Raw genomic sequence first — 7,778 nt, 5'->3', positions numbered from 1 at the left:
ATATAGTTATTGATTACATATAAAGATTATGTTTAAAAGTATTTTTTATTTTTTTAAAATTAAAATTGACCACAAGTGGTCGGTTTTTGAAAAGTATTTTCTTTTATTTTTTTAAAGTGATCGGTTTTTCTAAAAATAAATTAAAAAAGAATTTTTAAAAACCGATCACTTGTGGTCGGTTTTTAAAAATATTTTTTAACTTTTTATTTTTTTTAAAAAATGACCACATGTGATCGATTTTTTATTTTTTAAAATTTTTATTTATAAAATAAATTATAATTAATATAAATCGACCACGTGTGATCGATTTTTTCCTACCACATTTTGTGATTGATTTTTCATTTTTTCCTGGTAGTGTGTATTCATGGAGCAAAATATTTTTCATGGAATAATATCACTTATTTTTTCTACTTTTAGTAAAAAAGTAATTTTTTTATTTTTGAGAAGTTCGTTTTTTCAAAAAAAATATTTTTAAATTTTTTAATTAAACGTATATGAGACAAACAGAACACGCTCTCTTATAAAAGAACAAAAAACGTCACTTGTTTTTTAATCTCTTCGTTTTAACACTAAAAATGAGCATTTTAGTTACACACGCAAGGAGTCATTATACATTTTGATTTTGAGATTTTATCACTTTGTTGCCCTCGTCAACAACTTTCTGTAGTATTTTCAAGAAACAACTTTATTTCTTTTATTTTTCTGTGTATTTCTTTTCTCTTTTTAAGTTTGCGGATAAGATGGTAAGGGATAATACTACACGTGGCAGTCAACTAGAAATCCACTGAACATTTTTCACGCGTACCTAACTACCGTTGGCCATACATTTCCAAATATATTTGTTAAGTCATCTAAAATTACTAAATATTTGAGAGAAGTGTTTTAAGAAACAGTCGAAGCTCACCTTGAGGCTCACTTCGGGGCGAGGAGCCTAAAACGCTTTGTGATGTTGTGAAAAAGAGAGTATCGAAAGGTGAATGCCTCGAAATTTGAGGTACTCACGTAAGTATTGGAGCGTTTGTATAAGCGCGAGGTACAAATTAGGTATAGGTTTAGAAAGTTTATTAATTAATTTTTTTAATTAAATATTTAATTAATATATGATTGATAAATACTTAAATACTCAAATTAAAAGTAAAAGAAAACTTAAAAGTAACACTTTCAAATGTATTTACTTGTAGGTGTCAACGACGTCGCTACTCAAGAAAGATACTTGGTAATGCTCAAATTATACTCTTAAAGGGGTGTAAGCAATCGTTGTCAATACAATAACCCAACTTAGGTTGGGGTCAATCCACAAGGAGCGAAGACAAAGAATTCAAAACTCAAGTGGGTTGAAAGTCAACTAGAGATTGACTTGTAATGTGTGTGAAACAAAAAATAAATTAAAAATGGGGGAATCTAATTTTAATGTTTTAGAGTATCAATTTCTTGACTGGGGACAATCCCTGACTCTATGACTTGGCTTACCACATCCAGAACATACATCACAGCCAGCTCTGCAGATACCCTGGTGGTTTTTGCCACATTTCTGGCAAAAGAGATTTGTTCGGGCACTACTAACACTACCCTGAGGTTTAGGGCCTGGTGCCCTATCTTTATTGCCGTCTCTAAATTTTGGCACTGGAGCACTGGCTGAGGATGGAGCTGGAACTGAAGATTTCGGGCGGAACTGAGAACGATTTCCACCTTCTGACATAGGTTGAGCAAAGTTGAAGCTACCTGTTCTAGCTCTCTTGTTCCCCCTCTCCTTCTCCCTATTCTTAGCCTCCTCTATCTGCTGAGCATGGACCATGAGCCTGAATATGTCCATCTCCTTAATAAACATCGCGGTCTTACATTCTTTGACAACACTGTTAGACACTCCAGACACAAACTTACTCATCTTAGATCTGCTATCTCCCACCACACGAGGAGTGTATCTGGCTAACTGAGTAAACTTTAGAGAATACTCTTTCACTGCATATTGCGATGCTTTAGATTAATAAACTCCAACACCTTTGCTTCCCTTAACTCTAGTGGAAAGAACCTATCCAAAAAAGCAGTGGCAAACTCCTCACATTCTACGGGCCCTGCATCATCGACCCTCTCTGCCTTCCACTGCTTGAACCATGAGTGAGCCACATCCAGTAATTGATATGTGTCCAGCTCAACACTCTTACTAGCAGTCACCCCCATAATGTTTGTGACTTTCTGCACCTGATCAAGGAATTCCTGTGGGTCCTCATCTGACTTAGACCCGATGAATGATGGAGGGTTCATTCGGGTGAAGTCTCGAATTCTAGCTGCAGCAGTATTGGCCACTGGGTCGGTCGGAACAATAGTTGGTCGTTCATTCTGGGCTACCACAGAATATGCTAAAGTAGTGAAAGCTGCTCTGAATTCTTCGTGGGAAACATGTTTGTCTAGGGGATGTGCTTGAAAGGGATGAGGAGCTTACCGGCTTCCTGTTCTTCTTCCGTTATTCTTTTTGGGAGGCATGTTCTGTAAACGAAAGTAAGAGAAGTAATAGACTGAGACTATAACTGGAGCTCATGCTCACTCGGATGATATGAATACTGAAAGAAGGGCAACTTTTCCTAAAATGCCTCATAGCTTCTTGCCCATAAGTGTGGCGCGCTACACACCCATGCACAAGACTCTACTCGACGCGACTTTCAGACTTCCTAGGACTGTTGAATTTTAGACTCTGATATCAAGTTTTTAACGGCCCGAGTCTATAGCCTGACGTCACCCTGTGCTCATAATTTTGAAGGACCACAAGCTAACCTATGACTGGTTCCTGCTGTAATAACTGAATAATAATACCTGTAATTATACAAAAAATAGGTAGAAATTTTCCATAAGGTTCAAAACTGAAAATAAATACTGAATACTAAATATCAATATTGAAATTAAACATCTGTCTGAAAATACTCTAGTTTGAAAAGCCTCTACTGTCTGAATATGGAGTTGATGGGACAAGTCCCCAACTAACCCCGACTACTGAAAATAAACTGAATACTGAAATAATGAGATAACAACTCTGTCCTCGAACTATGAGGACTCACTACTAAGTCTGCTGCTGATAGATTTGGGATGCTAAGTGTCGTTAGGATCCCATGCGTCTGAACCTATGATATAAGACATTATAGCGCAAAAGAAAGGTATGCGTCAGTAATTTGAATTTACTAGTATGCTAAGTGAGGTAGGCTGAATGCTTGGGTTTATATGCATGAACAAATAACTGATTGAGTAGCATGAATATCTGAATAAGAGTACATGTATAACTGAATCTAATGAAACACTGATTATGCAATACTGTGCGCATATCTACATATACTGTGTCTGAGATCATAGTAACACTGGATACTGAGTTCTGATAATTGAATAACTGACATCTAAGCTTACTGATACTGATATACTGTTAACTATATGACTGTTTCTGACAGTCCTGATTTTGTAGAACTAAACTGAGTTCTATACTAAGACCAAAACTGAAACTGTGGGAGGTAATCATCTAACTGACATGCCCCTTCTCAGAATTGATTGGGGTCCAACCTGTAACCTCAGCTGGAAAGGTGTTAGTACTGTGCCACGGGTAAAGACAAGTGCTGAGTCACCTTCATCTGGCAGGTGCTCTGAATGAGAACGGTGGTACCCTTAACTGGCAGGTAGAACACTTCATCAACGCTCAACTGGCAGGTTGATGTCTCAACCTACGCTGGCTATGTAGTTCTGAAATGCAAGGACTGCTTCTAAGGATCACACCCTCTACTGGCAGGTGAGTCTCCATCCTTGGGTTCACTCGATGCTGAATTCTACTCCCAACTGAATAAACACTGAACTGATTTCTAAACTGTATTGGATGGACTGAACTGTTACTGATCGTGTTGTCTAACTAAACTGAACTGAGTTTACTAGGTCCTGCTGATTGATGGAATACTATTGAGTTCTGAATTAAATACTGAACTGAGACTGTGAATGATTACTGAGTACTACTGCTCGTGAAGCTACTGAGACTGTTCTGTAACTACTCTAACTCTAGGTAAATAGCTAGATTTTTGGGTATTGAATACCCCAGGACTCGATAGCATGAAAAGTAAGGCATAGCATAACTTGAAATGCATAACAATGTTCACTTGCTCACAACTCGTTCATAGAGGCATTTTATCAAACACTTGTAAGATATAAGCTTGCACATATGCTAGCATGTCATGATTTTTAACATTTAATTCACATGAGCAATTTATCAAGCACTTGGGGAGCATAATCTATTCACATGAAACTAAACAACATATAGGCACCATAATTTCAAATCCCAATTCGATAATCAAGGGCTTTTAACATGAATTCACATGATACTAGACACATGATAAATAATTTCACATGAAACTTGAAATAAAACAGGGATTAGATCACTATTAACATCATAATTATGAATACACTCAAATCTCACATGGAATTCATGAAATCAATTAACTTGTAGTTTAAACGAGTTTCTTGAACTCCAAGGGTGGAAGGAAACCCTTGGATGAATACTTCACATACCTTAGTGTTTGAATTAGTGAAGCTTGATGGTGTGTTCTTGGAGCTTGGACTTGAAATTAGATCCCCCTAGGGTTTGTTCTTGAGTAAACTTGAGAGAAATAATGAGATTTTGCCCTATGGGATGATTAATTTCGTGTTAAGGCTGAATAAGGGTGGGAAAATAACCTATTTGCCCCCACAAACCCGGATAAAGTAATGCTGAATGGGGTCCCCATCGCGTCACGACCCCTACTTGGGTCAAGTGACCATCGCGACGTGACCTTTGCTCGGGTCAAGCAGCCCTCGCGGCGCGGCCTTTAGATGGGTTGACTGGCCCTCCTGACGCGGGCCTATTACGACCCCTTACTGTTTTGGGCACCCAAACTTACCCTTACGCTAGTCCAAAAAATTTGAAACTCACCTGAGATGACCTACAAGTGACCCTGATCATGAATCAATTTAAAAATCGACATTCTAAGGTCGGAAAGGTTGAAAATAAGATCCTCCAATTTCGAAGGCTAAAATGATTCAAGTCTTGATACTGAGATGAAATTTTCTAAGTCCGGGGCCTCTTTTGGCATGCTGTTTAGGACAAAGACTACTAGAATTTTGCAGGGTCTTATAGTTCATGCATGATTAATTGAAAATCTACTCAAATTTAGTTATAAATCATGGGTATGCTAGATTTAGCTGTGTTGATGTCAATCTTTCAATAAAACACCAAATTTCGCAAATGAATTCTTTCGAGTACCTCATAAGTGTGGAGCTTTTACCAAATCATTGCCTTAATTAACGTCCTTATGTCTAAGAGATGTCATTAAATGCAATGATTCGAGTTATTGGTTGCATTTATTCCTCATCCTTATCCCCTCTTTCTAGGATGACATCGGTTCAAGGGTGATTAGGTTTTGCAACCCTTCAAGTCTTAATTAAATCATGAAATAAACTCATCACAAGTAACTAATTAGGAGAATAAATAAACAACACTCATGCACTAATCACAACCTATTCAAGTATAACCTCAAGATTTAAAATTAGCTACACATAGAGAAAGAAAGTAGAAATATACCAAAATCTTAGTAAATTACTCCACGAAAACTAAAGAAAATGTATTTCCAAGCTTTGAGTTTCAATAACTCTTAAATGTAAATCACTAATTCCTCACTTGGAAATCACTCTAAGAATGTTCTTCACTCAAGATTAGTGCAAAATGTATTCTAAGCTCCAAGAAAATAAAATTGATTGCTGAAATATTAGGGTTTGTGCCTTTTATGTATTGGGATCGAGCCATATAAAATTTCATCATTGGCCCTAAGAATCTGCTCGACGATCGAGTTCATAATTTTTTTTTGTCGCGATTGCAAATTCTGAGTCTGTTATGTCAGTCGCGTACACGATGCACCTTCTCGCGATCGCGGCATCTTTGAATTTTCTGATCTGTCGTGGACGCGACTCAATAGGTCGCATACGCGACTTCTCTGTCTATTTTGACAAGTCGCGATTGTAACACTTCAGATTGCGAAAGCGATATTTGAGGGTCGTTTCTCAGACACCTCTTTAGACTTCTTCCTGTTCAGCTCTTTTTTTTTCCTTTCTTTGACTTCACTCCTTCTTCACTAAACTTTCCTGAAATTAATTAGTGCATTTCATAAGAAAATTAGCCTCATATCATCAGTTTAACCACAATAATGTGTGAGAAATAAGCTATAAATTAGTGGTGAAATTGTCACTCATCAATACTCCTAGTTCCTTTCTTTTCCTTTAGTTCTTTTTAACTCGCTAGTGACTAGCTTTTAAATTATTTACTTTTTCTTTTAGAATATAATATATGCTACATGAGTGCGTAATTATATTGATCGCGTTATGAAATGATGAGGATTGATTAAATTATTTTTTTATACAAACTCGTTTTGGAGAACATAAAATAATTTAGCATATGAAAGTTGACTTTATTTATTAGTAGTGTTAGGTGACTTTGATTAGATCTTTTTTTTGTTGAAACAATTTTAGATAAATATTCACTTTTTAAAATTTTTTGATATAATGTACTTTTTTTGTGATTTCTCTCATTATATTAATTTATAAAATATTAAAAATTAAAGTATTTGTGCGACTTATGCCCCAACTCCTCAGGGCTTACGTCTCGCTTCATATCAAGTAAAATGTTTTGTTTACACTTTTACCTTTAAAACACTATTTGAGAATTTAAATTATTTGTTCAAAAATATTTATCAAATAATAACAAATTGTATGATCAAATGTTATTATTAATTTCTTTTTCAGAAATTACTTGAAAAATCTATGATCAAATTGGCCTTTAGTTTTGTCATTCCTGTAGCAACTCTTCGAAATGAGAACCAATTGTGATGCTTTGCGCTGTAACTTTTTTTTTAAAAAATACTTTATTATATGACTCCTCCATACTACCATCATTTCATTTTGTATTTTAACTTGTTAAAAAAAAAAATTAAATTTTATGATATGAAATTAAAGATAGGTAGAATATATTAAATTATTTATATTTTTAACCTTATGATTTAAATAATAAATATCTCATAATATGTAATTTTAAACATGTCATTTAAGAGTTGCCAAAAAAACATATTCCTTTTAACACACTAATGATAAAAGTAAGAGATAAAAATTAAAATTAAAACTAAAATGAAAGGAGTAATGAAATGTTTTGTAAAAATTATTGCAGCATTGCAACCCATCCCAGGAAAGTATTATCGCAAGAAATTTTATGTAATATGAAAAATAGGGAATTTAGCTAATTATAAGTTAGAACATTTCATGTTTGAGTAAATTTGACGAGGTCATTATGTATAGGATTCTGTTGCTCATACTTTGTCAAATTCTAGTATAATTTATGATATTATTCTACAGAGATGGAAAGATTTATGCTATAGATTTGTAATATCTTGACTACTATTTGAGAGAACAAAATTGGTGGAAGGTGAAGTTGGAATTGTAGGTTACTTAAAACTAAAGCAATTCACTTTTTGAAAAATTAAAAATTAAAAAAAAGTTGAAAATCATTGAATTCACTTGATAATATTTTTACAATAAAATCTATTCTCAAAATTATATATTTTTTTCAGAAAATAATTACTCATTGCTAATACAATTATATTTTGTTACTAAAAATAACTAATTAATTAACATTCTGAGGTTATGTTAATTAACTAATTTAATTCTAGTAACTATTGATTCAATATTCTTTTGCCTACATTATGCTAAATAGGATAAAAGACTTGATTAATCTTTAA

This window comes from Capsicum annuum, chromosome 2 (genome assembly GCF_002878395.1).
Source record: "Capsicum annuum cultivar UCD-10X-F1 chromosome 2, UCD10Xv1.1, whole genome shotgun sequence".
NCBI lineage: Eukaryota > Viridiplantae > Streptophyta > Magnoliopsida > Solanales > Solanaceae > Capsicum > Capsicum annuum.
Note: the sequence above shows the minus strand (reverse complement) of the source record.